Raw genomic sequence first — 25,770 nt, 5'->3', positions numbered from 1 at the left:
TAACAGAAAATTACAGATTCTGAAAATATTTATAGAACTTCAACAAATAACAAAGTTATTCATAAGCATGCCCAAAATAGCTCTTAATATTAGTAAGCAGATGTGTAGAGAAGAATATTCAACAATGGGTGAAACAGATCAAGATAACAATATAATGATATGTTTCCCCGAACCCACAGCATGCCAAAATGTCGACAAGCTGGCCTGCTTCTTTACAGGCCAAACTACTAGTTAGAACATGTTTCTTCTTAACAAATGGGTACTGCATGTGTGTATCCATATTCCTGCAGATAATGGATGACTAGATATACATCTCATACATAAATGCTATTGGTCATTATAATGTAAAGAAATAACAGCTATCAACACATAAATGAACAGATATTTGTAAGCATTCCGACAGGTATTTCTCTTGGGTTAAACAAACAGGACTGTAATAAGAATGTCAACTTTACTGATAGGAAGGAAGTAACAAAGTTATTTATGCGTTACTATTCACACATACACAGACAGATACTTTCATAGTATAATGCATAAATATGAAATGTGCAGTCATCAGCAGCCTAGGCACTATAGGTGTCAGTGATATATGACTACACTGGAATTTTGAAATGATGTTGTTATATGTTGGAAAACAGATATACATCTAAAATGTTCAGTATAATTTATATCATGAACATTAGTAAATAAATTAACAGCATGGGAGTAGAACCCATATTTATACTGAGGATAGTCACCAAATTGTCTCAATTATCCAGATGAACTATTATCAGAACAGCTACTTAATGCGTATAAAAGGCATAGATCTGATATATTTGGGACACAGTTATATCTCAAAATTCTGTAGAAATGCTTAGGTATACATAGTATTATGACACTTACTGTAGGCATCTACCAGCTGTCTCTGTACCTCAGTGACCCTCCAACAAAGCTTCTCTGTATCACTTCATTGCAGGTTATTGCAGCAGTGGTGAATCTGCACTCTGATCCAGTAGATGCCTGTACGTCGTTGATGCCCCTCACAATTTGTTTCCAAATATCAATCATTGCAAAGTTCATTAGCCTGGTTGTAACCCAATGCTGCACTCCAGCATAGACATTCAACATCTGGGAAGTCTTTTCCTTGGTTCAGTTGGGTACCGGAACACTACAAAGCTTCCTGGAAGTAGCCATCTTGATAATATCAATACTGCAATGGGAAATGTAGTCATATCTCAGAACTTGTTTACTGAGGTCCCACTCAATTCACAGACAGTAATGGTCTGATCTGTAAATGCATGAAAATCAATATTTAAACATGGCACTTATGTCATATTATCATATTATTAGAAGATAACAGGTATGTGCTACACATGGTACTGTTTATCAATACCTATCGGGTACTTGTATGGAGCGCCTTCCCATTAAGCCAAGTTATTGGTTAATGTGTTGAATTTCAAGAACTTATGTTGATATGTGCAAATGGGATTCCAAAGCCTGGAAATTTAATGAACCACTAAAGGTGGAGGAGTGTCCATATTCATTAAGGATATCCACACCTCCAGGTTAGTTGCTCAGCATAATGCATCCGAGATTATCAAAGTGGAACTAACTGTGGGCAAGACCGCAATCCAAATTGTAACTTGCTACAGATCCCCCACCATGCCCCAGAATTCCGACTCCTCATTTCTTGAAACACTGGAAAGTATTAGGGTACAACCCAACACCCTAATAATGGGTTATTTCAACTTCCCCACCATTAACCTGGAAAACTACTCATGTACCAACTCTTTTGCTCAACATTTTCTGAAATTCATAAATTCTATTGCCTTGGATCAACTTATCCACACCCCCACCAGTGGCAGCAATAGCCTAGATCTGGTCATTACCAACATGGGTGACCGGTGTTCCACACCAGAGGTCAGCTCCTTGTTGGTCAGATCCGACCATAAGCTAGTCAGCCTAGACATTCACATCCCACCCCTACCCCCAGTTAGGAAAACCACTGTAAAAAACCTCCAAAGCCAACTTCATGCTTCTTAAGACAGAAGTGGCAAACTTCACAACACCCATGCAGATGGACAATAGAGGTACGACTGCTGAATCCTACACAAATGCACTTTATAAGCACTTACACGAGTGCATGGATTGTGTTTTCCCTAACAGAACCAAAATGCTATCCTCCAAAAAAAGGAAGCCAATCTGGTGGTCCCCTGCCATAAACAAACTCTACAACAGAAGAAAGAAACTGTTGCAAAAAAAGAGTAAAATCTCATGATTGGAGGAACTCCCTGGTCAGCCTCAGTAAGAAGCTGAGATCCCTCATAAAATCCTCCAAAGCTAGTTACAAAAACAAAATCACCACTGATTCTAAAGACAACCACAAAGCATTCTATAGCTATGTCAAGAATCTCAATGGCAGCACTCAGATCTGCTCTGAGTTACAGCACAATGGCACTAAATATACAGAACCAACTGATATTGCCAAAGGGGGGAGCCACCATGGACCCCGGGAACTACCGCCCATTAGCCTAACGAGCCTGGTCTGTAAAGCCATGGAACATATCATCATGGAACTTATAAACAAAGGCATTGGTAATCTCCAAACTCTGGATCCCCACCCAGTTTGGGTTTGTAAAAGGCAGATCATGTCTCTTAAACCTGATAGACTTCTTTGAAGCAGTCCCCAAAGCCGTAGACAAGGGTAAGGTGGGTCACACAGCCTATCTAGATCTCACCAAGGCTTTTGACACCACCCCCCACTCTGGAATTATAGATAAACTCACTAAACTAGGTATAAATCTCTATGTCACAAGATTGGTTGTCAACTGGTTCACTGACAGAACCCACACTGTGAAAGTAGCAGACTCCAAATCTGACTTCAGACCAATGACAAGTGGAGTACCACAGGGTTCAGTCCTGGGTCCTCTCCTGTTTGGTATCTACTATTCTGAAGTACAAGCTAACACAGAAGGTCTTTGGCTAACAAAATTTGCAGATGACTGCAAACTAGGAGCCATAATCGAAACTCCTAAAGATGTGGTCATCCTGCAAAAGGGCCTCACTGAGACAGATGCCTGGTGTCAAGGCCATGGCCTGAAGCTCAATGCCAACAAGTGCATTGTCACCAACTTTGGTAAAAGCTCTGTACCCATGACCTTCCACATAGGTGGTGTGATAAGAGACCTTGGGACACAGGTGGACAGTAGTCTCTCCTTTGATAATTACATTGCCACAGTAGTCAAGAAATCCTTCTACGTGGCACACCTCATCACAAAAGGTTTCTCATTTGGGAAAAAAGAGGTCATTGCTCCCCTTACTCGTCACTGGTTAGACCCATTATAGAATATAGCGCCCCTTTTGGTATGTACCTCACAAGACATCTACAACAACTGGAAAGGCCACAGAAATACCCCACAAAGAGGATTACCAGCCTCAAGCAGATGCCCTACACAGACCGTCTCAAGAAAATCCAGCTTTACTCCATTGCATATCGCCTACTCAGAGGTGATCTCTGCCTAACATGCAAAGCTATGTCAAACCCAGAGCTGTTGGACATGCTCCACTTAAAGAAATCCCAATCCCTCTGAGCTACATGCTCTAGGAACCTAAACCTTGTCACCACAATAAACAGAACATGCTGGAGGGATAGAGTCCTGTCCCAGAGACTTCCCATACTCTGGAACAAACTACCTACCTATATTAAACAAAGCTCCTCATTAGCACTCTTCAAGAAAAATCTTGATGATTGGATGGGAAATAGGAAATTCACTCTGGGGATCACCTCTGTGGCTCTGCTCGACAGGGGCATAGAAAAATAATTTTCTTGGGTGGCAAAATTCAGGGTACCTTTTTGGCTAGGCTTGTAAAGGCCTTAGGGCCGATAGCCTAGTACCTACCTATGAACCTATGAATTATGTGTGACACAAATGGTACATAAAATATGGATGTGCGTTATACCTGACTCATAGATAGCTGATAAGGTCAACTGGTATCTCCTAGCATTTCTGTTTTGGGGAATATTAGCTCATTTTACACCTGTGCTAATATTACTCATTCTCAAATGTATCTGTTTATTTTTATTTTTATGGAAAATGTGTTCATTATGACAAATGTTTGTAACTTACTGGAGTGGTGTTTGATTTACCTGTATGCATCCAGGTGTTGACATGCAGTAATTTCCCATATGCAGTTGTAGAAACAGATTTACAGAGCAAAAGTATACAGAACATAAAGAAGGATTTGAGATTATCTTATTAATCTGATGTTAACCATATCTGTGACATCATGAAAGTAAAACTGGAATATATTAACAGCTGATGATAAGAATATGAGTGTTGCGGGCACAGAGCCCAGTTTTTGTTATAGAAATAGGAAATCATTAAGAATGCTTTTATGTTACAAGAATAATCCTGCGACTACTTTTCAGTCACAGAGACCAGGCACCTATAACTATAGATCTTGCAATGTTTGCATATACATGGAAAATGGAAATATTTTTAAACATCCTACCACAGAAAAAATATATCTTTTCCTTTTATGCTGACTGTTTGAGTAGGAATTTAGTTTATCTGGCTAAATGTAAGATCTGTCTTTATGTAAGCAAAATAAACTGTTCACTCAGAGAATGTGTACGTGAACACATTTATGACATTTGCAGGAATGATGAAAATAATGCATTAACTAGATATGTGGGAAAGTCAGGAGCTGAGCATATTTTTACTTTTTTAGTTTTACAGCTTGTGCAGAATAACATGTGATTAGGTGACATTAGAAATAAAACAGAAGAAATTAAAATGCACTGGATTATTACCTTATAATCAATTGCTACTGTCTTAATGAAACTGTCTTTTTAATGCCTTATTTAAAATCTCATGACTTGTTTAAATGATTTTAGCAGTTACTTTGTAGTAATATAAAATGTTTCAGTGCTGTTTGTTTTGATTCATGGTCTGATGAAGTATCAGAGGTGGACGTGATGGCTCTTACCGATTGTTATATTAAAGATTTTTATACATTTCAGCCATGCTGCAGTTTCTTTTCTTGTTTTCATTTTCTAATTGTCTGTTTAAGCTGTAATTCCATTACAGCTACAGCAACACACATATTTGTTGTACACATATGTTTGTGTAGTATTTTAATGTGAAATTCAAGCAGACTGTGGCTCCTGTGCCATGATGCTGTTGTGCTTGGTTCGAATCCTACAGATATCACAAGTTATGTTGGTTTTACAACTGTTATGTATGCAGTTATTGTTGTTAAGTTTTTATATGTCACTGTGATGGTCCATACTCTGGGCCAGTAATCAAGGAGCCTCAATCCTCACCACTAACACTGGTGAGGGGCAGCCACTAGGAACAAAAACCGACCCACAGTATTTTCAGATGTAGCTTTCTGCACCAAGCACAATTTCCCTTAAGAGCACACAGGGAGCACACTCCAGACCTGAGGCTGGACTCTATATCTCTCTCTCTTTCCAGGCCCGAAACAAGACTCCACACTGACCACCTTGGAGCTCTGTGTCCCTGTTCCAAGTAGCTGACACACACACTTGGATATTTGATTTTTACACACACACACACACACACATACACACACACACACACACACACACACACACACACACACACACACACACACACACACACACACACACACATACACACACACACACACCTGGGAAAGGCTGGCACAGATTTACCAGCTGCCCCCCATCTGCCCAGACTATAAGGTAATTATGCTGCCACCAGTCAGCTTCTCTAAGGCTCTTACAAGGGTACCCAATTATAGTGAGCAAAATTAATATTAATACAAATAGTAGAGTTTGACCAATGCAGCAAGGCTTTCAGGAGAGCCACAGGGTCACTAAAATAAGCATAAGTACTCTTAAGATGTTAAATGTATTCTCAAAAAGACCAGCCACACTGAAAGGTATAGAAATATTTAATAAAAGTAATAAAATATAAAACATGAGAATACTGAATATCTAGTTACAATAAACACCGGAGTTTCAATTGCAGGAGATATAAAATAACACAGTTGGATAGATTCACACAGATGCAAAAAAACAATACTTAACTAATCTCACTATATTTTCCTGGCTGACTAAAGAATTACTGTTCCCTACTTAAGTTATTTACTACAGCAATGCAAGACAATGAGTGCTGAATTGCTTACTACAGCAAGGCAAGGTGAGGTGTGTGGTTATGTGAGATATCTGTGAGAGATCTTTCCTGACAGTTTCCAAAAAAACAAACAAAGTGCTGCTGTGAGCGTTCTGTCATATCTTTCACTAACATCTAGGAAATCATTTCAGTGCTGGTTATAGAACATCACATCTAGTCAGGTGATCAGATGTGATGTTATAGAACATCACATTTGGTCACCTGACTCTGGTATAATACATACCCAGAGCTTTGCTAAGATCTGTTGCAACAGCTGAATGCTATAAAACAATTTCAGAAACTTCCACCATTCCAGGGTAGCAGATAGTTCACCCCTCATGACAATGCAGTAAGATTCCTAGTCCTGGTTTTCCCAGACATTTTTTGTCAGGCTGCAATCAGACCTATAAGATAAAATCTTTATGGCCTAAATCAACCCATTTAATTTTCAACCTATTTCTCAAAATAAATTGGACTGAGATTAACTTCTTCCCTTCCAGAATTCTCTGTTAAAACATATACATTTAAACAGTTATAATAATACTGTCTGACATACATGTATATCTCTTTTCTGTCCAGCAGGACCCACTGTCGATGCATTTTTAACATAAGCATCTGTACAAATCAGTGTGATAGTCAAATGACATAAAATTCTTTACAAAACTCCAGCTAGCTTTGCTGGCATATGTTACATATGCACTGCCCTACTCTCTCTGGCACAGATGACACTACCTCATATCATCACAGTCACAATGAGTGTTTCATAGACTTTTGCATTGCACAGGAATGCATAGTGCTGATGGTGCCATAAGCTCTCCACTTAATCATCGCCATAAGTGGACCCCCACATGAATATTAACATGTATATATCACTGTCTTTTAGATGGAAAATAGACCTAGAGGTGACACTTTCTCCCCACAGATAAATGAGATTCTCTGTAACAACATGGACAGAGAGCCTTGGATGGTCAGGGAAAACAGTAAGGAGGAATGAAGCATGGGCTGACATCACCAACATGAGTAATGCAGATGGAGGTCACAATTGAATCCATAAGGCATGTCGTTGATGCTTCTCAGACAAGATCCTCCATTCAGATAACAGGTTATGATAATATGAGGATTAAGGGATACTAGTGGTGGAGGTGGTCCATCACTGTCCCCCTGAAGAGATCACAATATTTCTTGCATCCCTGCATATGGCAAGTGGGAAGTGATACTTCCCTGGGGTGGATAGGCACAAGTGTTCCAGGCCAAACATGTATATCTTACTTTGCATGGCATGGATGACTATAGAGTAAATCATTGCATATTGCTGTTGCATGCATATTCATGTATTGCAGTTTTGGATTTACAGCAGCAGAATTGAATTGGGTACAGAGATCAACACAGGGTGATGGCAATCAATATAAATGTAATGGCATGTACCCATACAACTGTAGTACAGACAGAACAGTGCAACCAACATGTGCAGTGCTGTCTGCATTAATTTTCACAGCTCTATCTTCTTCTGTATAACTCCAGGAAATGGCAGGTGAGTGTTTCCATACAGTGTTACTGTGACCACTACCTGTTATTACCTCAACCTTCTGGCATGGCATTGCTGTTTACTATCATATTGAAATTTCCCTAACATTGTACACTGCAGGAACATCCAGTGGAAGCTCAAATCATGCAAGCTGAAGTACAGACACACCAGGTATGTTACTACAACAGGTTCATGGTTTGTAGCAATGTGTAGCAGACTTGTGATACATAACATTAATGCCACTGTTTATCTACACACAGGGATATCTGGCCAACAGGTGCAATGTATGTCATGTGAGTATCAGCAGCCCCTATTACTGTATCATATGTGGCATTATGCCAGTATTCCACTGCCTGCATATAGATTCACTAGACAATCTCGAAATACTGAAATGTCGAATTTCAGTATTTTAAGCTGTATAGCCGAAATTACAAATACCCGAAAACCCACAACCGCGAAAACCAAAATCACAACCATACATATACACACACACACACACACACACACACACACACACACACACACACACACACACACACACACACACACACACACACACACACACACACACCACCACACAAACACACATACACCTACCTAGCTACACTACAACAAACAAAACAACACACACACACAACATAACATATAAAGACACCTATCCTACCTATAAGTAGGGAGGCAAGCACCCTTGCACCCCCCCCCATGTGGGGGGTTGTGCCCCCGCACTCCCCTACTTATATATACTAAATATGAGGTCACACTAATCACACAAACACACAAAAACCACCACTACACACACTTACACACACTAAAATCCCTACCCAACGCCCTTATGTAAACACCACTTACCTGAATTCCCCAGCTAAATCCACAAACCACACTGCACATCACGAATACAACACCAGAACAGCAGATTTGACATTTCCACATTCAAGATAGTGCAGTTTCACGTAACTGCATTTTCGATTATTCAGTCTCGAAATACTGAGATTTGACATTTTGAGATTGTCTAGTGAATCCCTGCATACATCACTGTGTTTTCTTTCTCTGTACCACTGCAGGATCTGCACTACAACACATGAACTCACATCATCAGGAGACTGTCTGTGGTATGCTATTACTTATCTTTCATACATGTCATTGCTGTTACTCCTGTTGTTGACCTCCATTAATACTGTGTCCTTCTACCTATTAATAGAACAGACTGCATCATCAAGTGTGCAAACAAGGGCTATATCTATGTAATATCTACTGTATGTTTTAACACTGTTTGAATGGTTCATGACGGCAATAATGTGATTAATAATTCTGTAGCAGATGAAGTGCATACCTCTTCTATTGTGCCATCTTCCCATGAGAACCTGTCAGGTGTGTGTTACATCTGTATTCATCACATTTGTCATGTATGTTGGATATGTAATAGAATTGTCAACTCTCTGTTATGTAGATTCTGTTACACAGACACAGTGATAGAAAGTCAGTATTATCTGTAACATTGCAGTGAGATATATGTGTCATATGTCTTTAATGATATACAGCACATCATGTAAGCCATTGTCCTGACATGTGTCATCTGTTTCTTCTTTTAGCACATCAACTGCCTGTATCCTCCATTAGCCTATCCACTGATCCTAATGTGGGATCTGATGTGTCTCAGCATGGTAGCATGGCTCCTGGCAAACAGGACAGTGACATAGTGATACAGTCCGGATAAAATGATGACAGTCATTTGGATGTAGCTGTAGGCTCAGATATGGAGGGACACTTGTCCAGCCATTCTGACAATGCTAGGACATCAGATGGTAAACAGGATGAAGCCTGTGAACAACAGACCCAAGCTGAGGCTGCTGGTGAAATGAGCACTATAGACTGTGTTAGAGTAATGCAGGCAGTTGATCCACTCTGTCTAGTAGTGTCATTCTCACCCCATGATGATGATGATCGATGTGTTGTCTACCAGTTTCCAGCTTTTTGCAGGGGACAGATAGGAATGTGTTGCACTGTGTGTCCCTTATTGCATGTTATACACTGACATAACAATATGAGTCTGTGTGCATACCTGTGTCAGTTGTACCCTGAGTTGATGATACTTGTTGTGATAGATTTGTATATGTTCTGAATATTATATGTTATGAGTATGTTGTTATGTCTAATGTTCATTGAGTACATTTACTGGAAAGGCTCACCCAGATTCTGTTACAGTTTGCTATGAGGGAAAGGTTAGTGTGCTTTTTAGTTGTGTTTTGTATTACTTTATTGCCTTTTTCTATTTTGTATACTGTGATTTGTTTTCTTTATAATGTGTTTTTCTTGTATTCTGCTTTTAACTGCATACTAAAACTTGAAAACCGATCACAGCTTTGTCTCTTGTGAGTCAGACAGAAATTAGAAGAGGTCAGTTAAGGAGTCACACATAAGTTACAACAGGTCAGCTAAGGTTAATCATCTGTGAACTGAGGGGGTGGAGCTAGGAACTAAACCTTCTATTTAAGGGATAAAAAAAAAACATTTCAGAGCTTTACTGGAAACACTCACCCAGATTCTGCTACAGTTTGCTGTGAGGGAAAGTTGTGTTTTGTATTACTTTATTGACGTTTTCTATTTTGTATACTGTGATTTATTTTCTTTACACTGTTTTACTTGTATTCTGCTTTTAACTGCATACTAAAACTTGAAAACAGATCACAGTTTTGTCTTTTGTGAGTCAGACAGAAATTAGAAGAGGTCAATTAAGGAGTCACACATAAGTTACAACAGGTCAGCTAAGGTTAATCATCTGTGAACTGAGGAGGTGGAGCTAGGAACTAAACCTTCTATTTAAGGCTAAAAAAAAACATTTCAGAGCTTTACTGGAAAGGATCACCCAGATTCTGCTGCAGTTTGTTGTGAGGGAAAGATTAGTTTGCTTTTTATTTGTTGTGTTTTGTATTACTTTATTGCCTTTTTCTATTTTGTTTACTGTGATGTGTTTTCTTTACACTGTGTTTTACTTGTATTCTGCTTTTAACTGCATACTAAAACTTGAACGTGGACCATAGCTCTGTCTCTTGTGAGTCAGATAAAAATTAGAAGAGGTCAATTAAGGGGTCACACATAAGTTACACAGCTTAGCTAAGGTTAATTATTTGTGAACTGAGGGGGGTAGAGCTAGGAACCAAACCTTCTATTTAAGGGGTAAAATAAAACATTTCAGAGCATTTCTGGAAAGGCTCACCCAGATTCTTCTGCAGTTTGCTGTGAGGGAAAGGTTAGTTTGCTTTTTATTTGTTGTGCTTTGTATTACTTTATTGCCTTTTACTATTTTGTATGCTGTGATTTGTTTTATTTACACTGTGTTTTACTTGTATTCTGCTTTTAACTGCATACTAAAACTTGAAAATAGACCACAGCTCTGTATCTTGTGAGTCAGACAAAATTTTTTCCCACCCTACCACCTGGTTACTGTTGTGTTCTTAAAGACCACTGTGTTTCTAGTTGCATGCCCCTTATATTAATTTGACCATATATCTTATTTCCTCTCTGCTTTTACTGGCTGGATTGAGTAAGCACAAAATTATCATTTTGTGAAATCACTCCCCTTCAACTATTTAAATTTATTGGCAATCCTGCTGTATTCAATAGTACCAGAATACAAAAGTGACCACCCCCTTTCAATCTATCTTGCTGTTTTCAAAATAGTGACGTTCCACTAAAACTTATCTTTTAGACAAGTGAAACTTAAGTTACCTACTTTCACATCTAACTCCTCTATTGCACACTGCAATGTTTAGGATAAACCATTTTTTTCATCTTAACTTTAAGCATCTATTGCAAGACCACCAGTTATTGTAGAGCCCACATTCTGCCTCTCAGTGGTCATATTGGGATTAGTGCTACTGTTTTCTCCTGGTGAGAGGAGTGCAGTTACATTATTTCCTGGAGACTGCTGATCACCAGAAAGCTTAATAACTGCTTTATAGGTGACAGCTTAGAATCTGTGCTTATATTCTGATCCTGGTGAGAGTAGGAGCAGAGTGCATTGATTCCTGACTCTTTCTGGTTGGAGAGTGAGTGTCTGTGCTTAACATACCTGATTGGTCTGGTTGCTATTCAGGGTATCTTCCAGAAAAAGACTACAAGCCTGCAGACCATTGCATCATCTGGGACAAGACTGTGGATCACCAAACAGGCTGTGGCCTGCTTCTCTTTTTGGGATTGGTGCTAAAACTAGCTGGTTTTAGCTAGAACTAGCCATTTTTTTTAGTTTCAGCACTCAAAACTGTTTCCGTGTGCTCAGCACTTGTCAGAACTTGTTGTAAGCACTAAATAAATTGCAAATTACTACAGCACTTGACTTTCCTCACTTGTCAAGAGGAAAACAGTTCTTACTACTTAAATGAATAAACATCTATCCAGGCATGTCCATGGGTCAGCTTCCAGTGCTTTTGCCTGTCCACCTGATGAATCTGGGCATCTTGGGGCAATGTAGCAATTGCCTCATGTACACCGACAACCCTCTCCTCCTACCACCCAACACTACAACCTGTGAGAGATGCACTTATATAGTCAAACTGGAAGCCAAGCTCTCTCCAGCCAAGACTGGACTAGACAGTCAAGAGGGAAAGGTTAACACCTTTACCACACCACACTCCACACACAGTCCTTCAAAAACAAAACTACCAAAGCCCACACATAGAAACACAAAGCACACACCCACATTCACAGAGCCTCTCAATAAAAATCTGCCCAAGCAACAGAGACCTCCCAAGCTGAAACACAGACAACCACCACCCCCAACACTACCCAAATGACACATAGCCCACAAAATCAACGTGCCACTCAACCTCAGCCCATAAGGCAAAACAACGTACCCAACACACTAGTCATAGGTGACTCTATAGTCAGGCACACTGATGTCCCACTCACCAGGCTAAACAAGGAGAAAGTTACTGTCAGCTGTCTGTCAGGTGCCAGGGTCTGCCACATAATGCATGCACCTAGGTCACTCCACAACAAGTACAAATACAACTCTGTCATATTCTATGTTGGTGTGAATGACCTGAGATGTACCTCCCTGGATTACATGAAAAGAGACATGGAGGAGCTCTCGGATCTCGTAGCCCAGGTAGGTATGACCCTAGCCCTGAGTAACATCCTGTCATTGCCCAGAATTATATCACAGTACAAGGACAAAATGACTGACTTCAACAACTGGCTAAGCTTCTGGTGTCATTCTAAGGGGATCCAGTATCTGTCTGCCTGGGACAACATAGTCGACAGACCACAATGCTTTGCCAGAGATGGCCTGCACCTGTCGCCCCTGGGATTCCGGATACTGGCTTAGGCTCTTGCCACCCGTATAGTGCCTTTTTTAGGCAAGGTTCAAATGCTAAATTCACCACCATAACAGGTGCAAGCAAGTAAAATCTGAGGGTAATACTATTCAGTGTTAGAAGTCTAAACCTCAAAATGCACTCACTTGAGGCACTCCTTAAAATGGAGAACATCGACATCTGTGCAATGACAGAGACCTGGTTCAAGGCTCCAGAGAGCACCCTTGCATTACCAGGCTATAATTCATTCCACAACTTTCGGCCACCTAACCTGGACCAAAACACTAAAGGCGGAGGCATGTACATATTCATTAAGGATATCCACACCTCCATGCTAGTTGCTCAACATAATGCATCTGAAATTATCCAAGTGCAACTAACACTGGGCAAGACTGCAATCCAGGTTGTAGCTTGTTACAGATCCCCCACCATGCCCAATAATCGCACTCTTCATTTCTTAAGATACTGGAAAATATTAAGGTACAACCCAATACCTTAATTATGGGTGATTTCAACTACCCCACCATTAGCTGGGAAAACTACTCATGTACCAACTCATTTGCTCAACGTTTTCTGGAATTCATAAATTCCAGTGCGTTGGATCAGCTTGTCCACACCCCCACCAGGGGGAGGAATATCCTGAACCTGGTCATTACCAATATGGGTAACTGGTGTTCCATGCTAGAGGTCATCTCCTCGCTGGTCAGATCTGACCATAAGCTAATCACCCTAGACATCCATATCCCACCCCGATCACCCATTAAGGATACCACCATCAAAAACTACTCCAAGGCCACCTTCATGCTTCTTAAGACAGAAGTGGCAAACTTCACGACACCTATGCAGACAGAAAATAGAGGTACGACTGCTGAATCTTACACAAATGCAGTGTATAAGCACAAACACGAGTGCATGGATCGTGCTATCCCCAACAGAACCAAGATGCTATCCTCCAAAGAAAGGAAGCCAATCTGATGGCATACTGCCTTAAACAAACTCTACAACAGAAGGAAGAAGCTGTTGCAAAAAAAGAGTAAAATCCCAAGATTGGAGGAACTCCATGGTCAGCCTCAGCAAGAAGCTGAGATCCCTCATAAAATCCTCCAAAGCCAGTTATGAAAATAAAATCGCCACTAATTCCAAAGACAAGCACAAAGCATTCTACAGCTATGTCAAGAATCTCAATGGCAACACTCAGATCTGCTCTGAGTTACAGCACAACGGCACTAATTATACAGAACCAACTGATATTGCCAACATCCTGGCAGATAGGTTCACTGCTAACTTTACCCCCCTCTCACCCTCCAAAGGGCCCATCTTAATACTGGAAGAGTGAAAAGCCCCTGTAATCATGGATGAACAAGTAAAGACCGCACTCTCCAAAGCCAAGAACATAGCATCCATGGGACCAGACAACACCCCGGATGTGTACTGCATGAACTACAGAACGAACTGGCACCCCACCTAAGTACCATGTTCAATCAATGCCACACCTCAGGCTATGTGCCTTCTGAATGGCACACAGTGATGGTTATCCCACTCCAAAAAGGGGGTGACACCACAGACCCTGGAAACTACAGCCCTATTAGCCTGACAAGCCTGGTCTGCAAGGCCATGGAATGTATCATCTTGGAGCTTATAAACAAAGACATAGGTAACCTCCAAACCCTGGACCCCACTCAGTTTGGGTTTGTGAAAGGTAGATCATGTCTACTAAACCTGATTGACTTCTTTGAAGCAGTCACTAGAGCTGTAGACGAGGGCAAGGTAGTGCACACAGCCTATCTTGACCTCACCAAGGCTTTCGATACCATTCCCTCACTCTTGAATTATAGATAAACTCACTAAACTGGACATAAATAACTATGTCACAAGATGGGTGGCCAACTGGCTCACTTACAGAACCCACACAGTAAAAGTAGCCGACTCCAAGTCCGACTTCAGACCAGTGGCAAGTGGAGAATGACAGGGTTCCATCCTGGGTCCTCTCCTGTTCGGCATCTACTTCTCTAATGTGCAGGCCAACACAGAAGGGCTTTGGCTAACAAAGTTCACAGATGACTGCAAACTGGGAGACATCATAGAATCACCTAATGATGTAGACATTCTACAAAAGGGCCTCACAGACACAGATGTGTGATGTCAAAGTCATGGCCTCAAGCTCAATGCCAAGAAGTGCATTGTCATCCCCTTTGGGAAAAACTCGGTACCCATGAACTACCACATAGGTGGTAGCTCACTAAACACTGAAAGTGTGATAAGAGACCTCGGGACATAGGTGGACAGTAGTCTCTCCTTTGATAACCACATCATCACAGTAGTCAGGAAATCCTTCTATATGGCACACCTCATCACAAAACGGTTCTCCTCTAGAAAAAAGGAGGTCATCGTTCCTCATCAGACCCATTATAGAGTGTAATGCCTCATTTAGTATGTATCTCACAAGACACCTACAACAACTGGAAAGGCCACAGAAATACTTTACTAAGAGGATTACTGGCCTCAAACAGATGTCATATTCAGACTGTCTCAAAAAACTCCAGCTCTACTCCATTGCATATCACCTATTCAGAGGCGATCCCTGCCTAACATTCAAAGCTATGTGAAACCCAGAGCTGTTGGACATGCTACACTTAAAGAAATCCCAATTTTTTTGAACCACCTGCTCCACAGACCTAAACCTTGTTACCACAATAAACAGAACATGCTGGAGGGAAAGATTCCTGTTCCAGAGACTTCCCATACTTTGGAACAAACTACCCATTCATGCCAAGCAAAGCTCCTCATTGGCCCTCTTTAAGAAAAAATCTTGACAACTGGATGGAAAATAGAAAATTCACCCCGGGGATCACTTCTGTGGCAGTGCTTGACAGGAGCACAGGAAAATAGGTGAAAGCCAGGGAACCTTTTTGGCTAGGCTTATATAGGCCCCAGGGCCAATAGTCTAGTACCTACCTATGAACCTATGAACCTATGAATTGTCATTAGGAGCAATCCATGCTAATGTGGTGGTACAATACCTGAATATCAATGTTTAATCTGTGTACTTCTGTACATGTGGCTTATCATGACTGAAAGTTGTGTGTCGGACACTGCTGTGTTGCTTGGGCCTGCCCTTGTCTTCTGCTCCCTATGTCTTCCTGCTCATCCTATAATATCTGTGGGATATCGTATTCAGGCATCTGTGGATCTGGAGTAGCTCACACACACCTGCAGCTGGAAGACTGCCATGTGCTCAAGTTAGCAAATTGTGCAGGTTTGTAGTGCAGTGCACTTCTGGATGTGTCAGAGTACTGCACTGCCTGCAAATAACTTTTAGAATCAAGACCAGAATGTAAATGGGTTTTAGCAGCACTAGCTGGTGTGTCACCTTGATTACAATTATAAACACTGAAATACAGAGAGTCCAAGGATGTAGGGAGGTATAGGTGAAGGACTTTGCATGCCTAAAAATGCAGAAAGTTAGTTTCCTCACTGCAATTATGAAGTATGTCTTTGCTTGGTATAATGGCATAGATCATTACCTTAGCAGTGTTTCTCTAAATTAGTTCTGTCCATGAACCAAAAAAAAGCCGTTGTAACTTTTTTGAAATCTGCAGGTATCCTGTAGCCTGTGTTTCTCACTACCCCAAAGGGGGAGACTGGGAATGTACCTAGAAAGGCAAACTGCAGAGAACAAGGTTTGTCATAGATAAAAGGCAGGGATGTAGTTTGAGTTAAGTAAGAGCAGAAAGGAGTATTTTCTCTAACAGAATAACAAGTGGGAAGTGACAAAGAATGAGAACAATTCTACTGAGTGGCTAACTAAGGGAATTAAGAAAGAAATTATGTAGAGGGATGCTAGATGACAGACATTTTAAAGGAAAATGAGAGCAATAAGCAACATATTAAAGAAAAAGTTAATTGCAAGGAAAGTTATGAATCTTGGTACAGGAGTTTGGAGATTCAAATACTTTGTAAAAATTAAAGGGGAAGAGAAAGAAGCAAATTAACACATGATGCAGCATAGACTGTACCAGAGACCATGCTCAGGAGAGTAACCAGGCATTATCTTTTGTGAGGATGGCTACTGGAGTTATACCATCTCTGCTGTAAGAGAGATGTAGATGGATCATTGGGTCACAGCCAATGACATATACAGCCCAACTCCTGATGGGCAGTGGGAAGGCCTAATAGTAGTGTGAGGCTAGGTATTAGGTGAGCAATGTCATGAGGGTAAGTTGAGAATAGCAACTTGAAAATACAAGGGGATAATAACCCCATTAATAGGAAAGGTCACTGGCAAACGTGCACACAGAGAACTTAGACATTCTATTTCTGTAGGAATTAGAGTTAAAGAGAGGAGAAATATGTAATGTACAGCAGTAGTGCCACATCTGAGGGAAAGGCAGATGCAATACATTGTGGCTCTATCAAAGAGATAAACGCTGGTTCAAAACTAAGTGCCATGTCACAAACAAATTAGAATAAAATGATAAACATGTTATCACACCGAGGTTATAGGGACAGTCTAAGTACCAGTCAACCTGCATATCAGAAATGACAATGATCACACAAGTTAGAGAGTGGCCACAGTCATCATCACTTCTGCAGGTGAGCAGAGGTGAGTGCAATACTATAATATGGGGTAGAGTCATGAGTGGAGAATACAGTAACAGTGTACTCTGGGAGGTTGAGGGTGCTAGGAAGGATATCATCTAGTGGTGGGTTCAAGTGACCATTACGAGATTGTTGGAGTTGTTGACTGTGTTGGCTTGCACTGTCAGGGTATACTGTAGTCTATGGCAGGGAAGGCAAATAACTGTGGAAGCATGTGTTTGCACCTTGAAGGGGTGCAGGGTATGTTGATACTGAGAATCTTCATTACCAATGACCTGCACAGTGTATGTAAGCAGAGATGGCAGGATGTGTTCCCAAAGGTGACAGAAGTAAAACTATATGTACATGCACATGCAGTTTGATGAGCTGTCCCAGGTGTTGAGCAAGGAAAATGCCATTTTGTACTACCTGCTCAATGCCCACAAACAGGTGTAGTAGACTGTGTACCCAGCAGTGACAGCGATGCTGTCCTAAAATGGTATGTGCATGTGACATCCCTCCTCTGGGCCAGTGATCAAGGAGTCCCAATCCTCATCATGGACATCAGTGAGGGACATTCACTTGGAACAAAAATGGATGCATGCAGTATTTCCAGATGCACTTCTCTGCACCAAACACAAATTCCCTTAAGAGCACACAAGGAACCCACTCAGTCCTGGGGCTGGGTTTCCCACTTTCTCTCCAGGACCCCAAATAAGACTCCCCAATGACATAGCTGTAGAGTTGAGTCCTCAGCCAAGTGTTCCAAGACAAGTCCACCATGACCCTCTCTGTGAAACCAATGCGCTGTATCCCTGCTCCAAGTAGCTGACATACACATGCTTTGAGATTTGCTTTTCACACACAAACACACACACACACACACACACACACACACACACACACACACACACACACACACACACACGGGAAAGGGTGGGACAGATTTATTGGCTATGCCCCCTCTGCCCAGGCTGTAAGGTAGATACTGCCACCAGAACACTCCAAAGCCAGCTACTCTAAGGCTCCAAGAAGGGTACCCAATTATACTGAGTGAAATTAATTCTAATAGAAATGGTAGTGTTTGACCAATGCAGCAAGGCTTTCAGGAGTGGCCAGAGTGCCATCAAATAAATGTAAGTACTCTCAAAGGTTAAAATGTCCTCTAAAAGACCAGCCACAATGAAAAGATTAAATATATGTAATAATAAATAATAAAAGAACATGAAAATATGAAATATCTATTTACAATAAAGACCAGAGTTTCAATCACAAGAAATATTAAAAATAATACAGATGGATAGATTCTCACAGAAACAGATATCAGTATGTAACTAATCTCACTATATTTTCCTGACTGATCAAAAGAATTGCTATTCCCTGGTTACTTACTAAAGCAAGGCACATGAGGTGGGTAGGTGATGCTTCTTTGTCAGATTTCTAAAAACAGACTGCTCTGAGACTTCTGTCTCATCTAGTATTAAAACATCATTTCAGTGACAGATTACAACATGACATCACATACATCTGGTCATCTGACTCTGTTTCCAACACTACCCTTTTTACTAGAAACTGAACCAGAATCTAGCACATGTGTTACCATATACACACACATAGAACTTTGCTAAGATGTGTTATAGCATCTGGAAGCTATAAAAAAAATTCAAAACTTCTACCCTTCCAGGTTAGCAATTATTTCACCCCTAAGAACAGTACAGTAGGATTCCTAGTCCTGGTTCTCACAGAAGTGTGAGCTACTAAATAATATAATAGTACAGTGAAATTGACCCAAGAATTAGACACACACAAAGAAATGTAAATTTCGCTGTTGTTGTATCACAGTCCAAAAAGCTGCAGAATAACAACAGCTGGATGCAAACTGAAGTTAAAAACTGTTATTGTTAACAAATAAATAACTGGCTAAGTGCTTTCATCTACAATAAGTAGACTTTTTCAGAACCTTTAGAAGCGTGAGCTGCAATCTTTATGGCCTAAACCAGGTAATTTCATTTCAGACTATTTTTCAAAGTTAGCTGGACTGAGATTAACCTCTTCTCGTCCAGTATCCTCTGCTACAATACATTCATTTCAACAGTTACAATACAATCTGACATACAGGTGTATTTCTTTTCTGTCCGGCAGGACCCACTGCTGGTACTTTTTTAACACAAGCAGCTTTGCAAATACATTTTCAACACAAGTACCTACACAAATCAGTTTGATATTCAAATGACATATAATTATTTACAAAAGTCCGGCTACGTATGCTGGCACATGTTACACATCCACTGTCCTAGTTCTCCTGGCATAGCTGGCAATACCTCACATCATCATATCTCTCCCCCTTTGAAGACTAAAGCTAGTTTTTCAAGAGACCCTTGAGAAATGGCTTAAGGGGCATGAGCCATTTTGGGAATACATTAACCCATACCCTGTCTTTATAACCCATCTGCTCTGGCATTGCTGACCCCACTATGGTGCTGCAATGTCATATTATATGCCTTCAACCCTAGGCTCTGCCTTAATAACTTGGCATTTTCATGGCTGGCTTGATATAGCTATGTTAAGAGAGTGTGGTCTATAACTACAGCAAATTTACTTCTGTACAGATAGGTTTAAAGTTTCTATAGTGCTCATACTATGGCTAGACATTATTTTTCTACTGCTGTATAACATTGTTCCCGGTGTTAGAGTCAACAGCTGAGATATACAACGAGGGTGCTCTTCTCTCTCTGAGGAAATTTGGCTGAGTACAGTCCTCACCCTAGGTTTGAAGCATTCACCTGCACAACAAATTCTTTGCTATAATCTGGACTGGCTAACACTTGGAGTCCTCCCAAATCCCCTTTAAGCTTTTGGAATGCCTGCTTACAGGATGGGATCCACACTACCTAATCTGACCTGTTTTTCCTCATCAGGTCTGTGAGGGGAGCAGCTATGGTGCTATAATTGGGAACAAACTTTCTATAGTACCCCGCTCTCCCCAAGAATGCCTTCACCTGCTTTTTGGTAACAGGTGTAGCCCACACCGGAATAGCTTCCACTTTGCCAGATTTTGTAGCTTCCACTTTGTCAGGTTCTGGCCTGATCTTACCACTCCTCACTCTATGTCCCACGTAGGAGACCTCTGCCATACCCACCTGAAATTTACTGGGCTTAATGGGAAACTTTGCCCTTTGCAGTCTGCCCAGGACCTAGCTAACATGCTAAAAGTGCTCTTGCCAGGAATTGTTTAGATAGCAATATTGTCCAGGTAAGCAAAGGCATGATCTCCTGTTCCTGCTAGAATATGATTTAACTGCCTCTGGAAGGTTGCTGGGACATTTTTCATCCCAAAGAGCATCTTCATGAACTCGTATAATCCGAAAGGAGTCACAAAGGCTGATCTGTCTATAGTGGTGTGAGTCAAGGTCACCTTCCAGTAGCCCTTGGTCTAATTAATAGTGGTCAGATACTTAGCCCAATTCAGCTGCCCTAAGGCTTCATATGACCTAGGCATGAGGTAAGCATCTGACTCTGAGTGACTATTTAGTTTTCTGTAGTCCACACAGAACCTGGTGCTGCCATCTTTCTTTGGTACCAGCAGCACTGGGGAATCCCAGGGACTGCTGGATTCCTGAATTACTCTCAGGTTTCAACATCTCCCATATCTCCTCCCTCAGAGACTGTTGACTTGCTTAGGCACGCTGTAAGGAGCCTATTTGATAGGCCTTTTAGGTCCTGTATCCACATGGTGCTGTACCTGGTGGGTGCACCCAGTGTTCCCAGTGAACATGTCCCCAAACTCCTGTAACAATGCTCAGATATCTTGAACTTGAGTAGGGGATAGTCACAGATACATTGCTACCCCTTCCACTGAGGTGTTGGTCCAAGCATCATTGAAGAGATCAGTCACCAGATCCCCTTCAGGATCCTCCTGCCATCCACTGCAAATACTCAGCATCAGGGTCTCCCTACAATGGTCAGGCTTTGTTATGTTAACATGGTACAATATGTGCCCCTGCCTCCTGCCTATCAAGTTTACCATGTAGTTAACATCACTGATCTTCCTTACCACTTTGAAGGGTCCCTCCCAATCTGCCTGCAGCTTATTGTGTCTGACAGGAATTAGCATCATAACCTTCCATCCCACAGCATACTCTCTGGCTCGAGCATTCCTGTCATACCAAACCTTTTCCTGCTATTGGGCTCCTGTCAGGTTCTCCTGCACCATGCCCATGAACTCCTTAAGCCTTGTTCTGAGGTTTAGGACATATGCCACAACATACTAACTCATCATGAATCAAATCTAAAGGCCTCCTCACACTATCCCACACAGCAACTCAAAGGGTGAAATACCTATGGATTCCTGGGTACCTCTCTGTATGCAAACAGCAGATGGGGCAAAATTTGTTGCACTCTCTCTTAAACTGGTCTGCAAAGACATGTAGCATGATCTTTAGTGTGGAGTTTAACCTCTCTACAAGACTATTAGACTGGGGGTGCTGGGGGTGGTCTTTAGGTGCTTCACTCAACAGCACTCCCACAGACAAGCCAGCTGGTCTGACATGAAATTGACAGCTCTGTCAGTCAGCATTTCTCTCAGGCAACCTACCCTACTGAAAATCTTTAATAATGCATTTGCACCTTCTCTGCCTCAATGGAGGATAGAGCCACTGTCTCAGGGTATCTAGTAGCATATTCTACTACCACCAGGATATACTTATTCCCTGTGGAACTTGGGGTACTCACAGCCCCCACAATACCCATGGCTACCCACTGAAATGGCTCCTCAGTCACAGGCAAAGGCATTAAAGGAGCTTTGACCTCATCCCCTGCCTTGCCTACATTTGGACACTACTCACAGGTCCTGCAGTACTGTGTTACATGCCTTGCAATTCCAGGCCAGTAAAAGTTATGCATAATGTGTTTCTTGGTACAATTTATGTCTATATGACCTGCAAAAGGAATGTCATGGGCTATGGCTAGAAGTGCCAGATGGTAGGCTCTAGGCACTGCCAAGTGCTGTATTACCTCACCCTCTAGCTCTTCCCCAGGGGTCCACTCTCTATACAGTAATCCTTTGTTCTAGTATACAGACTCCCCTTTTCCTTGCAAATCAGGTTCCTCCCTTGCTACCTCCCTAAATCCTCATAAGATAGGGTCCAAGAGGTGAACCTGTCTCAACTCTACCTTTAAGATCCTTCCCAGTTCCTCTTTCACAGGAAATCTTGTATCCTCTGATAGTGGTGCCTCACTGTCAGCCTGGGTGCTACCACTCACCTCTGCCCTTGCAGTCACTCGATCCAAGGGAACATCAATACTAACCAGGAGCTGTAACTCACCTTCAGGCTCACTGCTACAGGGTAGCTCCCCTCCCTGAAATAGCCCTGGCTTCAGATGTGGGGTCTGTCTGGTTCTCACCCAGGCTACCAGACCTACATGCCTGTCTCCAAATCTGACTGCATGTAACTGCATGCAGACAAGGTACTGCATTATCAAAATCATTCCCTATCAGAACATCTGCAGGGATATCCTCAAACACACCTACTTGCTTCCTTCCTTTTCCATCCTCCCAGTCAAAGTGAACCCTGATGAAAGGCATTTGGAATGGGATCCCTCCTAAAGCTCTGACTGGAGTGGACTGCCTAAGCAATTACTGCTTCTCTTTAACCACTGCAGGCTTCACAATTTTTATATTAGGGTCTGTGTCTCTCTTAGCAGTGGACTGTTTTCCATCCATTAAGATTGGATTTAAACTCTGATGATAGTTTGGTACCCCTGTTGTCTCCAGAGGACTTACCATTGGCATACTGTTATTCCCACCTGCTGGATCCCCCTCTTTTGCTCACCACCTTGCTTCCATGGACATCTGTATGCTACATGGCCCCACTAATTACATTTAAAACATCTAACCCTTGATCCTGGCCATGTACCTGAGCTAATGACTTTGCCTGTTACTGGTGGACTCTCTTGGGGTGTCTTAGGCCCACCATAGGTTCCTTATATCCATGTGCAGCACTGGGTATCCCCTACTATTGCAATGATGCCCTGCTTTTTTTCTCTAGCTCATCTGCAGTTACACTCCTCATCTGCTAACCTGATTCTCATGTCCTCAGACAAAGTGCTAAAGGTGTGTTCCTTCACCAAAAGGTCTGCCATCCTTTCAAAAGTGGTGACCTGATACCCACACACCCACCTATGAAAATAAGTGCTTTACTCAGCAATATAATCACATATACTTTCATCTGCCTTGCATCTATGGTCACAAAACTTTTTTTCTGTAAGCTTCAGCTGTTAAATTAAAATATCCCAATAAACACTTTTATTTTATCATAGTTTAAACAATAAGTATCATACAATTTAGAAACAGCAGTTACAACTTTACTAGGAAGTAATGGGGTCAGAAACCATACCCAGAGCCCTTGGTCAACATTATACTGTTTAAATACTTTTTCAAATATATATGAATAAAACTATCTCTATCTAAAACTTGCAGCAGATGGCATTGCCATCCCCATCAGCATTCTCATCAATAGATCCATACAGGAATCTTATGTTCCCAAATTGTGGTGTTCAGCCTTTATCCTACCCCTCCATAAAGGAGGAAAGGAGGTAAAAATAATACTATCTCAAGCTTCCATCCAATAGCCTTTCTCTCCCCAATCTCAAAAATACTTGAGAAATGCATCCACCTCCAGCTCATACCTTACCTTACCGATAATCACCTCCTCACCCCAACACAAGACGGTTTTCCTCCTTTACATAGTACAATAACTACTCTTCTCTATTTCTTAGACTTAGTAAATCATGCCCATGAATCTGGAGAAATTGTATCCACAGTCCTTCCAGATCTTTCTAAAGCATTCAACACTGTTTCTCATTCCCACCTTCTGAATCATCTTTCTAACCTTAATCTCTCCCAAAACACCCTAATCTGGTTCAACAGTTACCTCTCTAATAGATCCCAAGCTGTGAAATGGCAAACTGGCACGTCAACCTTCCTACCCACTCCTACTGGAGTACCCCAGGAATCTATACTAGGCCCAATGTTCATTTCAGCAGTTACAATACAGTCTGACATACAGGTGTATTTCTTTTCTGTCCAGCAGGACCCACTGTTAGTACATTTTTAACACAAGCAGCTTTACAAATACATTTTCAACACAAGCACCTGTTCAGATCAGTTTGATATATAAATGGCATATAATTCTTTACAAAACTCCAGCTTGCTATGCTGGTATATGTTACACATCTACTGCCCTACATCTCCTGGCATAGTTGGCAATACCTCACATCATCACAGTGCAGTCTGACTGAGAAAGTCTCTGGTAAACCTCCCCAAATCTGGATACTCCAGTGTCCATGGAACAGCATGGGTGATGGTGGCAGACCAGATGGCAGCTGATGTATGTTTTATGGAGGTACATACAGAGGTAATGTTTACAACCAGAGAGCTCAGCAGTATTATGTTATACCTGTACCTTTGCTCCATGTCAACATTCAGTTAGTTTACATCATCCGTACCTCTGAACCTCTTTGCCCAGGAAATCTGGGCAAAGCCAAAAATAATGGTGGACAAAGGCCAAAAATAGGGACAATTTTTAAATATTGCTCTTAGAAAGTTGTTAGACTAAATGGAGTTGAATAATGTTAGCATGTATTTTCTGAATGATATGAAGGCTAAAAGTCAATTGTCTGTCATTATTTAATGACTTTAATCCTAGTGATTTGCCAGAAAACCACACATTTTGGCAGGAATTGACCAAAAATATGAGGCAAAAAATATGGACATTCTGTGAAAATCCAGACAATTGAAAGGTGTTAAACTCGTCCCATAATTCCCAGAGGACACTCACCATCTTCATAATGTGGTAGCAGCTGTTTACACTTTGATCACCTACCTGAAAATCTGCCAGTTAATGCTGAGTGTAGTAACCATATCAGGTATATTCCCAAGTCATTATGGTAACTAGTCCCCCATATCTATCTCTTGTGGTTTACACATGCACCTCGAATATGGTATATATTTTGGATGCTGCATGCATAGGGGTTACCAATGGAGCCCTGGAGGAACTTTCAGGTAAAAGATGAACATCATGCACAAGTGAACCTGTCCCTCTATAATGGTCTCTCTTATGGTGGATATAGGTGATCCCCTTCCCCTGTAGAACTGCAGACAGCCCCACTGGAGCATTGTGCTTTGCCACTTGCATGTTGCCATCAGCATCAA

Source organism: Protopterus annectens, chromosome 2.part0, assembly GCF_019279795.1.
Source record: "Protopterus annectens isolate FY-2018-M chromosome 2.part0, PAN1.0, whole genome shotgun sequence".
NCBI lineage: Eukaryota > Metazoa > Chordata > Ceratodontiformes > Protopteridae > Protopterus > Protopterus annectens.
Note: the sequence above shows the minus strand (reverse complement) of the source record.